At 46.2% G+C, this 15,322-nt stretch overlaps 1 protein-coding gene across 1 annotated transcript in view; it reads right to left on the bottom strand.

Moving 5' to 3' along the window:
• The window catches only part of LOC144137725 (ras-related protein Rab-32-like), a 37,576-nt gene extending 22,766 nt beyond the window's left edge, over positions 1-14,810 (bottom strand). The window contains exon 1 of the mRNA XM_077669666.1: positions 14,655-14,810. The gene's annotated coding sequence lies outside the window, so the exon portion shown is untranslated. The remainder of the gene's footprint in view (positions 1-14,654) is intronic.
• Positions 14,811-15,322: the final 512 nt, after the last annotated feature.

Below are 15,322 nucleotides of genomic sequence, written 5' to 3' on the forward strand. Positions count from 1 at the left end.
CGCGGGCTTCTTCAAATGGATTTGTATAATCAACGAAATTATAAGATCAGCCGACAAAGCACGGTTACAAAGATAGAAATATTTACAGATACTGAATGTTCCTTATAGTGGCGAAAGATTCTAGGTGTTCGAGCGATACAAAAACGGGACCAAGAAGGCACCGCAGGTACTGTGATGAATCGAAAACTACGTGTTAATGTCGAGAAAGTCTTGGAAAAGCAACATCTCATCCTCAAAATTCTTACAATCACTTCCCGAAAGTTATCTCCTCATTTAGATTTCCGCCTAGTTAGGCGTACCCATCCTTTGACATAAAATTTCAGCCTGTCTTGGCCAATCCCCTTGAGTGGGTACGCGTAAGTGATGTCGCGGAACCAACCAACCTCTATGTGAACTATGCATGAGCTGCGGGTTTCATGCCTTTTCAGCAGATTGGAGTATTTTTTGCATTCGCATGTACAAGACGAAGTCGGCTGAACAAAAAAAATCACCCAGGAACATCATCAACATCGCCGCTGTCGTGGCCATCGCATTCGTGGACACAGAAGGCCAAGATTCCAGAAACCGGCTGCATATCGGAACGCGTTTACCATGTTCCGTTCCAGCTTCGAACTCGGCCGCCTCCCGGTCTTGGACGATGGAATTGGCAGTGCTAACGGCGAGAAAAGCTGGCCCAACGCCAGCAGTGAATCGGACACCGTACGAGTGGTTCGGGCCCCCAACCTCGACCGAGAGTCCTATACCATCGCGCACCTAGTACAGACACACCACTACGCCGCCATGGACTCGGAATTTCCGGGCGTTCTGGGGAGACCTGAAGAGTCTCAGCTGCGACCATCGGCTTGCCAGTACGGCTTGGTATGATACAACGTAAGCTTGATCAACGTTATCCCGGTTGGCATGACGTTAAGCGGAGGTGTCAACCCCGTTCCAAGAAGCTCCACTGGGTTTTATTCCGAGAGACATATGCGCCAACGGTTCCTTCTGGCCACTCGTCAATCCTGGTATACAGTTTAAGAAGCACGGACAGGACAGGACTGACCCGAACGCTCAACCACTCGTGTCCTCTGGTGTGGAAAGACGTCTTGAAATACGACTTTCACGGCGGATTCTATTTCCACTGCCTGCTAAAGGTGCTGATGAGACAGAATTCGCTGGATGTAATGTACAACCTCTTATCTCCTGCTCGTTGAGTTCCCGGCCATGTGTGATGTTAAGTGCATCATGAACAGCGGCCCCGGCATACAGGAAAATGCCCTTGAGGTGTAGAGAAGACGCTGCACCTTCAACGAATCCGGTAACATCACGGAGATGGGCCCAACGGCTTCCTTTCCCCCGCGTATGTCCTCAATATCCGGCAAGCGTGTTTTGAAGGCAAAGTATATGGCGCTAAACGCACTGCGGACTCCCAAGATGCGACGAGTTTCTCACATTGAGTGCCTAATAAACGCTGAACTCTGTAGCTCCTAGTATGCTGCTGTGAACTCCTTTTTCATTTTTCTACCTATACAGACACTGATCACAGCGTTGTTTGTTATATCTATCCAGTTTGGGCTGGCGTCTTGCGTACGGGCCATAATTATACTATTTGCTTAACCCCTTGTATTCTATTTTTAGTATATTCTAGAATCCTCTCCCTTTCCAAGTCCAAGAGGTCATATCTCTGGACAACCACTCAGGGGTGCTTCGTTAAAGAAGCACAAGGTAAAGTTATCTCTGACTAAAATTGTTAAACGAAGGATTTTTTATGTGACAACCATTCAGGGCTCAGATAAAAACCAAGCAACCGCAGGCAAGTGTGGGCGCAAGCTTCGTCACGAGCCGATCCGACTGTTCGGGAGCCGCTGAGGGGTGGAGTATATCCCACCGACCTTGCTTGTAAAGCGAGTTCTGTTATCGCTGCTCCGGTTATTTATACTCCTTTAGCTGCCCTATTCCTGTCCAAGCAAGCCTTGGCAGCTCCCGTCTTATCTAAATTCTTTTTATCTTAACAGGAACAGCGCGAAAAGGCATCTATCCGATTTATATCTTGTACTGCGATTGAAGCCCGCTCGTGCTTGTTTTATCGCAGTGCTTTTGTTTAATGGGGCTCAAAATTTTACCCTTGCTTCGAGCCCGCCAACGGAAAAACTGTGAAATGCCACGAATAAAAGTTCTCTACTTTTAAATAAGTTATAAGTATGCCGAAGTTTTACATAATACCTGGCGAGCACTTTCTATTGGAGGGTAGAAAAAGCCATATGAGCATGGAATCAATTCGGCGGCAGAGCCGGTCGCCCACCACCGAGCTAAACAAGGGAACGTGACGTTAAAGTACACGCTAACCGTTACTCTGCCGCTATAACCCTATACTCGGTACCAAGGTTGATATCCTTGCACAGGGTTAACCCTTACCGCCAGGAAAAATGTAGAAATCAGGAAGGAAGGAGATGACAGGACAGGGACAGGAGAGGAGATAGGAAAGTGAAAGAGTGGAGAGAAAGAGAGGAAAAGGCGACTGGCTGATTCCCCCCGGGCGGGTCAGACCGGGGGTACCGTTTGCGAGAAGCGGGGGCCAAAGTGGAGTGTTGCCGCTGCTGGGGGACCGTAAAGGTCCAAAACAACCCCAACTTTGGCTCAGCCACCAGGTTTCCCTTTTCCCCGGACACGGCAAAGCCACGCACAGCCGGGACGTGGGTGGGTCCAACCCACATGTGCTCGGGTCCGTGGTGTTGCAAGACACCAAGTGCCTACGGCAGTAGGCACCCCTGCGGAGCTCGGGACCGTGGTGGCGCTACTCACCAAAACACATTGAGTACACAAAGTGCCCCCTGCGGGGGAGTGACAAATTCTAGATTTTCCCCTTCGGTAGAATGTTGTTATAGAATGCTTCACTACACTGGTTACTTAACGGCTTAAAATAATACACGCTGATGGAGGGCGAAGACAGAAAATGAAGTAGACGGGACAAGCTCTCACAAATCCAAGTGAGTTGATGTACGCTAGTCCCGTCTATTTGTCTTACTTTGTCCCCGTCCTTCTGCGGTGTATGTTATTTTTAAAATAGTGTCATAGCTATAAACAAGAACAAAAAAACAAACAAACAAAAAAAGAATTCCAACCATCTACAGCGTTTCCCCACTTCCTAAAATTGATGAAACTCGCTTCTAACTAGAATTTTATTGATGTAGAATTTGCTAGTCCCGAATGCAACGCACACGGCTTGAAAATAATCCCTACAAACGCGTAGGAACGCGTCAACAACTCTCGCTGTACGCCTTATCGCGTAGGGTTGATCGTCAGTTAATTTTGTTCGTTCATCAAGTTGTAGCCGTTCTAAGTAGGTATGTTACCACACAATCTCTTTTCTTCCATTCAGCAGTATTCTTCATCTCATACCCATGCCGCACTAGCGTCCGAATGTCATTTGACTCAGATGCGAAGTTGTGCTGCTCCACTAGGTTTTGGAATGCCATTTGGCTCAAGTGACATTCGAGCCAAATGAGCACCCAGAGACATTTGGGCTCTCAAATGCCATTTCCAGCACCCTCGCGCATAGCGTTCCAAGTCAGCATAAAAAAATACATTACTGATGTACTTAAAACAAACAAAATATTCTTAATTGTGGGACTTTGTTTACTTCTCGTTCACTTAAATCGCGGTATCAAGATGTAATAATACCGTACTCAGCACCAGTGCGAGCAAGCGACAAAGCAGTGTGGCCAGACAGCACAAAAACCTCGATTGCGATTCAGAATTGAGCAAAAACCGTGTCAAAGATTACGTTATTGCTAATTTGATATCATTGTAATGCAAAAGACTACCGCTAAGTTTGATTTTTGTATTATTGTGTAAAAAAAAAAGATCTCGAAAGCAGCAGCGCCAGGCAGCAAGGCGAGCGATTCTTAAAGCTTTCATATGCCATCGAAATTGTAGTGGAGCACGGCGGATTCTGAATGGAGTTTGAAGCATCCCATTTGAGTCAAATGACACTTAGTTTAAATGACATTCGGACCCTAGCGTAGCCGGGATATTAGTCTCCTCCGCAGCTTCATGGAGTATGAGAAAAATCTTTAAGTTCGCTCTCATGAATGAATTTAAATGGCATGAGGTGCACTTTCTAAAGAGTCGAAGGAACGGAACGCCAATGCTGCGTCACCGTAACACGAGTTGCTTTCCGTTCTGCAAAGGTCTCCATCCCCTGCAAGGAAGGGGAAATGCACCTCTGATGCAGTTGGCAGTTTAGATCACTACAGTGATAGGAACCACCATATTGGACAGAGAGAGAGAGAGAGAGAGAGAGAGAGAGAGAGAGAGAGAGAGAGAGAGAGAGAGAGAGAGAGAGAGAGAGAGAGAGAGAGAGAGAGAGAGAGAGAGAGAGAGAGAGAGAGAGAGAGAGAGGCACTATATTTAAGAAGACTTTTAAGTGAGGGAGGTGACAGCGACGATGCGGAGAGAAAAGAAGCAGGCATTTTGAAACGAAATGTGCACAACGGCAACGCCGCGAGGCATCTTATTTTTTCGGTATTCTATTCCCGGAGGAGACCAAACGCCTCCTAGCGACGTGTTTTCCGAGGCCCTCAAGCAGCCAGTACCCTGCCGCTTTGATCGGTTTTGTGAGTTGCCTACTCGTGACGGCAGCAACCAGCACACATGGGAGAGTGCTTATGGCAAAAATGGGAAAGCGTGCATGAGAAAGGAAAGGGTTGAAAGGGGTGGGGAGGACCTACCCCACCAGTTTACACGGGAGAGTCACTGGAGGGTACTCCCTGTCCCCTCTTCAACCTGCAGGGCTTCGATGGCACCTGGCAAGTCGCTATGTTGCGGGAGAAGATGTAGAATGAAAAGGATATGAAATGGAAGACTGATATTGGAAGATCGTGACAAAACCGCGCAACTTGCCCCTATGAAGAGCATTACACACAAAAATGTCTGCTTTATTTTATTCTCCCAAGGCAGGCCACAAACTCGTCCTTCTTTGTGTGGTGATATGGTCACCACGGAAAGTGATAGCGCGCAGAAGCCTATCGAGTTTGCCGACAGCAAGCAGCCGCACATGAAGCCTCAGCCTAGATTCTGAAGGCGAGTGCGTACACGTGGTTTCACTCGAGCGCGAACACAGGGGGCGTCTCCTACATTTGTGTATATAGAGCTCGCCAGCGATGTGACCCAAAAAGCACCTTAAATAGGCTACGACGTCGGGAGCAACGCTTTGTGCACATGTTTTATCTGTTCAATGAACAGTTGAGAGTCAGCGTTTGTCATGTCTGTCTTGTAAGACTTCATCCACCTTTCGCGCTGTTTTGTTTGGCGGGGAACCAACTGGCCGAGCAAGATATCCTTCCGGTTATGATTTTTTTTATTACTCGCCGGCACAGCTTGTGGAAAGCACGAGTGTTAAAGTGACCCACTCAGAGCAATGGTTGCCATGGTTTGAAGCGCAACAAGAAAACGCGGACGATAAAACAGTAGACAAGAACGGCGCTGTCTAGTCTACTACTCTGTTTCAGCCTCCATCTTTTTTGTTGCGCTTCAAATCATGGCAACTATTCACCAACTAGACCAGCTAGAAGTTCTTCTTAGAGCAGTGGCTCCTTCTTAATGCAAGGTGATTTGTGCCAGGCGATTACACGCCTAAAAGAGGCGCACGATCAAAGTAATTTTCGCCGGGTCTGGTATCCCTAGCTCCACCTAAAGTGCCCACCCTTAATCTAACTGTGTTTCTTTGCCGTGCTTTCTTGCTTTTTACGTACATGCATGAGTTCATCAAGCCATTTTTTGCCATATTTTTTATTGGTTTGGTCATTTTAAAACAGCTCCTAAAACATCCGTTTAGACACCTGTTAAGGAAGGAAGGAATAATGTAGAAGAAAGGCAGGAAAGTTAACCTGGCTAGAGCCTAGTTTGCTATCCTGCACGTGGGAAAGGGGAAATGGGCAAAAAAGAGAGAGGAAAAAAAGAGGAAAAGTTGGACCAGACACGTATGCCCACCACTGAGGCACTGACAGTGATTGACACTGGAGGCTCTCAGTCTATAGCCTAGTGTTCGTGTTGAACCGTATTTTAAGCGTTTCTAATTTTGCAAGCAGTTCTTTGAAATACCATTTGCTTCATGTAGTAATACTGCGAATAAAAAAAACCTAACGCCCCTTCGTCAGAATGAGAATGATGGTTGAAACGCTGAGCTTCCTCGTGAGGGATTCGGTCGCTGTCGTTGTGAGTTAGGAGTTCACCGAGTTTTGGTGACGGGACGGTCACCAAAACTCTGATTTGCTGCGTGAGATGCAGGGGCGACTTCGTCAGATACCCAGAACGTTTTAATTGGAAATTACGTTTTGCTGGTTTGGTTCGCGCATGTGCCGTGATACCAGTAATTAGCACACGACGACACACGCGACGAGATGTAACTTTACACGATCACACTTCAGCGCAGAAAATGAACACAAGACCAAGAAATGGAACATACGTACCGCTGTCCCCTTTCTTAAGCTTGTGTCCGTTTTTTTTTCTTCCTGCGATGTCACGCTGAACCAGTTATCCCAAACTTCAATTTTACGAAGTTACCTTTAACAGTAAGCTACCGACACATGACGATGTAAATGAAACACTCGATGGTTCGCCTCTGAAATATGCGAATGCTCGTCTATTAGAGTGCTGATTTTTGTATTCGCGTAGTATAGTTTTTTTAACGTTCACGAGGAAATGTTGCGGACAGTTATTTACTTGCATTTCTTCTGCGAAACGTCACGAGTTACTTCAAAACGGATAAACCCCTCCGGTTGCTTACGCGGAAAGCTTGTGAAAATCGTCTGTAAAAAATGGAGTGCGTCTAGCGAAAATGCGTTCGCAATACGACCTTCATTCTGTGAAGCGTATAGGGGGGATTAAAAGAAATACGAACAATGGAGCACACAGCCTCCGACGCATGCCGCACCGTCTTGCTGCAGTGTCAGTAAACTGCGCGCATGCGTAGTTCTTTCAGAAGGTTTGAGTGTGTGGCCTACTGTTAATGGAAAGGCTCGGTAAAGAAGCGACGCCCGTCTTTATTTTGAGGCGTATTTTTATGCTCTGTCGCCACTGAGCGTCATGTTATCTAGTACATTGGAGAGCCAAGCGCGCAGCAGGCTGATTGCGGCTAGCATGATGCCCTTCAACGATCATCTTGCTCAGTGGCGACACAGCGTGAAAAGGCGCCTCAAAATAAACAACTGGAGTCGCTTCTTGATCAAGCATTTACCATAAATGTAGGCCACACTCTCAAACGCTCTCAAAAAAGTGCGCATGCGCGCAGTTTACTGACTCGGCAGCCAGGCGGTGCGCCATGCGTCGAAGGCTCTGTGTTCCGTTGTTGGCATTTCTTTTAATCCCCCCTGTCGAATTTAGCCCCGATTCAGAAACTAACTTAAACGGCGTTTGTGTCCCCTTTACTTCAGTAAATGTCGAGGAAAAAAAGAGCTATGGCGACGAGGGAGGATTAGTCCGTATATTGGAGGTTGGCTCTGACCAATAGCTGCTAACCTCAGACTTGAAAAAAAAAATAATGCGCATTGAGCAGGAGACGATGTAGAATCAGCACGGTACAGCAAAGACAAGAAAGCGAAGAACAAAATAATACTATAACGCACGCATTCGCCGTAACTGAAAGATGCATGAAATGATCCGCGTACAAATTAGCGCAAGCATTTGTTAAACCTGGTTTACCCGACAAAACCTATAGTGTCAATGTCAACAGCACCTTCGAAATACTGGCTTATTAAAATTTTACTTTAGTGAGCGAAGTCTTCAAAAGCGGACGCATAACCTGAGAAGACGTCCTGCCATAAGCTAGAATATGGCGTGTGCTGGGCCATGCTGCATATACGCAATCGCTTTTTCAAAATATAATCTCGACTGCTGCACGCTTACACAACTTCTTGGAAACTAAAACAAAAAAAGGACCCGAGGATTTCTCATGTGAACTGGTCTCAGTATTTAAGACGCGCGCCTTATAAATAATAGGGTCATAGCGTTGCGTAAACGACGGACAACGTGAACGCGCAAATTCGCGCTAATCTGACACTGGCAGCAACTTGAATATTCGGTGCTATAAATGCAGCTCTCAGGCTTTTTTTTTTTTTTATGAGACACGGCACTTTAAAGGAACATTGGAATCAGCCGGAGCGATAAGTTGTCGGGAGGCTTTTACTGCTCCCAAGCGCAAGGAAAGTTGCGTAAGCATGATTAAGTTGAGCCTGTTAGCGAAGAAAATTGCGCACTTCGACTATGAGATTAAACCCCGTGTATTAATGCATGTTCTTTTTCGTGAGCTTCATTCCGCTATATTTATGAGACTTCGAAAATAAATGTTAGTTTTTTATACAGCGATGTGTGTTACCCATTTTACCCATGTTTTGACAGCAATAGTTTTTATCAGGGCCACCTCGCAAAGTTCCAAGCTATGTAAGACGTTAGACTTGAGATAAACGTAACCACGTAACGAAGGTAGCGATGCTGCCACGTGGGCTTGCATAAGAGCAGTACGGTTCGCCTGGCGTTCTAATACACGCATCTTAAGTTTCAACACACTTGCCCGCCAAGAAGACTATAACCGCGTTGGATTTGTCGTATTGCTGGTTAAAAGTTAGACGATTTGTGAATTTTTATATATGAAGATCTTTCATTGTTTTTTATGGTTAAATGCACTACCTTTTATGGGAGGACTATGGCCTCGAAAAACGGGTATAACGTGCGCGTTGTAATGCGCGCATCTTGAAATGAAGCCTGTCGAGTGGATGCATAAATGGTTTCCACAACGATGTCTATTGTAATCGCATTCGCGGCTAGAAGTGATTGAAATCGCGGTTTTAAAACGGATCACGTTACGTTGCCTACGTTCGCAGTCTTTTTGACAGCCACAGCGGGCTTTGAAAACAGCTGTCAATATGACTTCTTATGCGGATTTCTCTTTCGGAAAGCACCTACTGTTGGTTAACTAGCATTAACAACGAAAAATTGGTGGCAAAGGCAGAAGCTGGGAAACAGCATTTCAGCTCACGTAATTAATTAAACGCTGAAAAACCTAGAGGGCGAAGTTCTTGGGTGTTTATTTCCAAGCGGAAACTAAACAATTCAGGTCGAGCATTCACAGGAAGTGGGGTGATTTAAGGCAGCTTACCAAAACAATTAAACTCAGCTTACTCCTCAAACCAAAAATAACAAAAAGTGTGCAAGACATGCATGCTTCTAGTATTTATTCTGAGCCAGAAACTGAGTCATAATGGGACAATGAAGACAAAATACAAGTTTTGTTCATTGAAAAAAATGCTTTCTGCTGATAACATGGATACCAATTTTATCGCAAGCTGCAAAAAAAAAAAAAAAACAGTGAAGATATTACGGAAAACAAGAGAAACAGTGGCGACTTCCCAGCCACTTTCCGGCAATTTCTCTATGACGTCACAGAACCTTGTTTGCGATTGGTGGCCGGCGACCGAAGCCATCGCTGAATGTATGATGGTATAATTGGGCCTCTGCTTGTAATTGACCCCATTACTTGAAAGCTAACGTACACTTGACACACTGATAACTGTTTTTTTTACTACTGGCCTCTGCTGCGTCATTATTGCCCATTCGGCTTTGAACGTTTTCCAATATTTTTTGCTTGAATTTTTATCTAAAAAAACTTTCTTCGTGGCTGAAATAGAACTGAGGGAGTTACCGAAGATTACTGCAGTCAAATGGAACGAACTCGTATGTTATATTCAACAACCATGAAAGAAAACTCAGATGAACCCAGAGGGGCACGAAAAGATGTTGGGTGTTACCCCCCTCGGGAGAGAGTGGGGAGCGCATGGCTTGCTGCCATGACGAATTGCTACCCGTCGCCTGAGTAGGTGCGGAGTGTGGCTAACTGCGGTCGGCGTGAAGATAACTACACAGAGCAACCTTGGCGTTCGCGAGTTTGCTCAACGATTCCAGCATTTTCGAAGCGAATGACGTCAGCGCCGTCAGGTCAATGCTCAACAAGTTTCACATCGCGATAAGTTTGGGACATGATAAGGTCGTGGTCAGGGCTAACAAAGCACAGTATCAGGGCATTGTTAGCTCGTATAGTGGAATCCGGCCTCTCAAAGGCCGGACTACGCTATAATTTTAACATTGTGCAAGTACCGTAATTACCCGATTCTAACGCGCACCTTTTTTCCGGAAAAATAGGTCGAAAAATCGCATGCGCGTTAGAATCGGATACGAAACCGAAACTGCCGAAACAACGGAAATTTCGTCCAGCCCATCGCCATCACCATCTCAAGATGGCGCCAAAGCTTTTAGCAACGATTTTTCGGACGCAGGAAGCATAGGCGCCCTGGTTTTTTTTATCGGTTTTCACACAAATCGTCACATCGTTCCACTTGCGCACCTGATAACAGCAATGGCAGCAGCGGTTCTCACGCGTTCAAAACGGGTGGTCGGCTGAAGCGTGCGCCTCTGAAGAAGTTCGCAGGATGGGCGTGCGAGGCGTGGGTCACGATCCCATCGATCATGGTTGAACGCTCGTTATGAAGTGTGGCATCGCGAACGCGCTTGACGGCACCAAGGACGAGATGTTGTGGTCAGCGGAGAGCGACGAGGAGTGAGATGAGGGCGATTACTTCGAGAAATAAATCGCCCGTTTCTCTCGCATTCGTTTTTCTTGGTCACAAAGTTCCGTGCGCGTTGCAATTGCAAGTGCAAGTTTTTTCGTTTTTTTTTTTGCCAGGAAAATCGGGTGCGCGTTAGAATCGGGGGCGCGTTAGAATCGGGTAATTACGGTACTCGATCAAGTTAAAATATTTGAGTCCTCACTTCGTGTTCAGTGTTTTTATTTCCAATTGATAGGACCTTACTTTTTTTCAGAAGTAAACTGTGTGCGCTGTTACCCTTGTACACTTCTCACTGGTCTGGCGGGGTTGGAAGTGAAGTATTCACCACTTCAAGGGGGGTACCACATAACCAGTTTTCGATACATTTAGCCGATTGAAAACGCGCCTAAACAAACACCAAGCCGAGATTAACCGTAAGATACGCAGACATTAAAACTTTGAATATCGGTATGCCAGCAGACATGGCAAACCAGTGGGACGACATGGCGGTAGTTCGAAGCATCTACGAAAAAAAAAAAAACAGAAAAAAAACTTTAAATGTGTGCTAACAATAGAATGACCGGTTGCACGAGCGGAACTACAAAATAATCCGTAAAGAACAGTGTCGTTTTTACTTCCGTGTCTCTTCATTGCCGCGTATTCCTCTCAAAAGCAGTGGGATAGTAGATGAGTCGTTAGGTTTGAAAATATGTTTGAAGCCGCCCTTTTATTCTCTGGCGTAATCACCAGTTAGTCCTAATATCATTAGTATTGCGACACTGCCGCGCCAAAGCGATTGCTTAATTATGTGAATATGTCATGTCAGAAACGGCGTAAACAACAAGCAAGCAAGGAATACCTGGACCGAACAGGCCGGATTACAACATTTTTGCTGTAGAGGCGAATAAAGGAGGGTCAGTCCTGGACTTGTGGATCTACAGGGACTATGAATTTGAAGGTGATTGCTGGAGCATCTATCAGCAGGCATTTCAAGCAGAATAACGGCTGTTTCAGAACTTTAGAGATAAAGATAGCGCTACCTTCTTCCCCTCGCAGTCTCTTCCATGATACAACCCCAATACAACCCGTAACATGGCGCTGCTGCTGGTTTCTTCGCTACTTGAGCGATCACCTCCAAATTGGTCGCGAGGGTACAGTCGCAAGTGACGGCGTCACGATCTTACTTTGGCGCAAATCATTAACGTGGGAATAGGCATCCGATACGCATAAAGATCGTCAACGACAAAACCCCTCGACTGGTCAGATGGGCTCCGAACTTTCCCTTGGTTGCTTCCCGTTTTAGATTCGAGCGACCACTCCATACTTTCTCCATGCTCCTTTACACCAGTTTTTGTACTGAACATGGCGCTTATCTGCCGTTGATCTGCAACGCCTCCTTTCCCCGACTCTTCGTTTGAATCACAGCGTTGTTTGCAGAGCCGGAGGCCTTCTACATCGACAGCTCTCTCGGAAGCGCACGACTTATCGACGTGCTTATCCCATGCGACAAGCGGGCGTTGGGTCAAGCTTTCTACCTCTGGGTATCGTCGCCGAACGGAACGAAGCTGGATAAGACGATTAGGCTACCTCCGCAACAGCGAACGGACGAATCGTTATAGTCTGATGCGCGCATCGCTCCCATTCCTGGTATCGACGTGATTCAGCCACGTCACGTTAAACAGTGACGAAATTATTATCGCAAAACTGGTGACAGCACAGTTATTGGCTCTCTCTTTCCCAAGCAGGCAACCGGATGTCGCCAGTGACGCTGCACTGGTTTGGATATTTCATTCACCCATATTTTCGACCTAACTGGCGTGAAATATGCGTGTACCGGGAACACGGTTTTAAGTAACACAATCTTGTTGGAAAGCTGGCAGCTCGAGGGATGCCGTTCTCTAGTCGAATTCCTGTAGGCAGGCGACCACTGTTTTTTTTTTAAAAAGTGGTGATAAACATGTTACGATTAAGTTTACTTATATAATTGAACTATCAATGAGTAACTTTTAGAACTGTAATAAGAGATGCGCTTGTATTCACGGAAGGGGGCGCGTAGGCGAAAAATCATTCGAGTGTGCACCTCATCTTTATTTACGGCTGATGTGTTTACGCGACGCATTGTCCAGGCGTCCCTGGCTTGAAGCCACAAGGTTTTTAATGCCCGATTCGCGGCTCAATTTGTTGCCAAACTTTAAATAATTCTGGGACTAACAAAATGAAGACAACGGCGACATTATCGAACCACGAGCCGATTTCTTAACCGAGGAAGCTTTCAAGTTCGTGTTGTGCCGTAAAATCAGTCATTCGAAAGGTGGTGTAAATTCATCGCACAGCCATTTCAGCTTTGAACGAGCACTCGAGCGTGCATACGTGCGTGGACGTGTGCGAAAACGTCATCTGCGTATTCCACTGATGAAATTAATGCTAGCAACAACAGCTGCACCAATCGCGTTGTCTTTCCCTGCTTGATCGGAATGGAGCAACAGTTGTATTTTTAAGTACAGGATACGCGGCGTGACCTGACTGTTTAATAGCGTGTTTTTTTTTCTTCCGTGCACTTCGCATGTATGCCATCTGAACCACCTTCAAGGGATTCAAAAAAAAAAAAAAAACGCCTGTAGCTTCACCTGTAGAAGAGTGTATTTCCTCGACTAAATCCCGGTATAGGTTCCCACCAGTATATTTTTTTTCTGCTCTTCTTTTTTCGCTCTGGAATCAAGCACATCTCCCCTCCTCCGAACCAATTAAGCAAAATGGATTAACCTGGCAATAAGTGTAGGTCGGGCACCCGGCTAAAAAACAACTTCACGAATTCGAGGGAGTACCAGTAGTTTTATAAAGGGGCCTGTCTTCCAAACGATATAAGCTTGTAAGACAGTGGCTTAGGTGCTGTTTAATCCAAATAAGCAGCATTGCTGATGAGCTGGACAGCGCGAAAAATGTTCTGATAACCATAGTCGCGAGCTTTGCAGAATTAAAAAGCAATAAAAACATAAGTGGCTAAATTCACAGCCGGGGCTTCCACAGTGTAGGATTTACCCCAACGTCCATCAATGTCTTGTGTTTCTGCTGCGCTACGAATCATAATGCATTGAAATGAACTAGTGCAAGAAATATATCATTCATCTGAAACATCAGCTGTACGCAAGCCCTACCATTGATATCTGCTCTGCGTACCCACGATTAAGCCTGACACAGAGGCCATGAAATTCTCTTTGATTAAACGCGTGAATTGTACGCAGACAGAAATACGCAATCCTAAACCGACTCGCTACTTTAAGGTAGGTAGACACAGCATGTCGATCGGGGTCAAATATGCGCCCTAAGCATCCGTAGAAGAAGAGCAAACAAATGTTCTTGATTATTATTTGATTTTTTAAAGCATAACTGGTGCGGGTCCCTGGTACAGTTGCTAGAACATCGCAGCGAACTACGTCGGTGAGTCGCAACAGCAACCCAGCTGTAATGTTCGTTGCTCCAGAGGATTTCTTCTTCATTCCATCAAATGTAATGGTTTCGCACGTTTAATACGGGTAAGTATTGCGAATGCGTTCTTCAACCAAAGGGAACAACTTGAAAATGTTCCAAAAACGTGTCCAAGTCAAGATTGAACGCGTCAAACGGACGGAAATTACCTGCAAATATTTTGCTAATATGAGTACCACGTAGCGCATTGAATACTATCTTCGATGCACTCAGCGCAATACTCAGACATGTGTCGAAATTGATTCGCTACGCCTACGATCCAGCGTAGCGTGTTTTTCCGAAGACACAGCAAATCTGTATTTTAAGTGGTTCACGTGACCCGCTGATAAATGACTCAAGCGAGTCAAAATGAGCTAAAACAACGACCGCCGTGGAGTAGGCCGCAGACCCTCCCCACATCCAGAACGCACAGAACACGCGCCCAACGAAACCGCGCTTTGGGTTTCGACAACGGAACGGATACGCGCGTCGGAGTACGCAGAGGGTGCATCCTTGCATCCTCAAGGACGTCAGAACGCTCGCGGGGCTTTTGCAACCAAGGTGGTGGGACCAAAACAGCACAGAAGCAATAAAGCAGTGTGGGCGACTTACGGTGGCGTCCGAAGATCCCCTTGCAGACCCGAGAAAGCGGGCGGCATGGCGGGCGGTCGCTACGGCGATCCGAGATAAGCGCCAATCTGTCGCGCTGACGTCTGGCGAAGGACGGTTGTACTATCTGTTTGGAGAAACGCGGTTGGAATGCTATCGCCGGGACAAACGCATTGGTTAACAAAAAAACAAGCAAAAGACAAATAACTGATAGCCGGCCGCAGAAGAAAGAGCGAGCGAGTGCGTATGCCCCGAACGGCGCTGCTGTCTGAGGCTCTGTAATGTAAGGCTGAGCCGCTCGTTTCTTCTTGGGACACTCGTATGTGGGACACTCGTAAAGGCTATCCTTCTAATGAGGCGTGTTAACGGACGCCCCAGTTTGTAAACATGCACGATAACGCTATTTAGCTGGCGTCAAAAGGCGTGCTTATTCTCCGGCACGAATTTGACCGCATAAGCACGGTTAGCTAATGATGCGCAACTTCGAATAAGCATCTTTGAAATAGTGCTTATAGTCTGAGGAGGATGCAGACAGAGATTATTAGTCCTTTATGATGCGTGCTCAATTTATGGGACGCACGTTCACAGGGCACAACGCGCGGCATTATTGTTAGTGTTCTAAGGACAATAATTACATCGGTTCATCAGGTGGCCTGTTCGCTCTCAAGTGT

The sequence above is a fragment of the Haemaphysalis longicornis genome, unplaced genomic scaffold (assembly GCF_048455015.1).
Source record: "Haemaphysalis longicornis isolate Haplotype H1 unplaced genomic scaffold, Haemaphysalis longicornis Haplotype H1 scaffold_49, whole genome shotgun sequence".
Lineage (NCBI taxonomy): Eukaryota > Metazoa > Arthropoda > Arachnida > Ixodida > Ixodidae > Haemaphysalis > Haemaphysalis longicornis.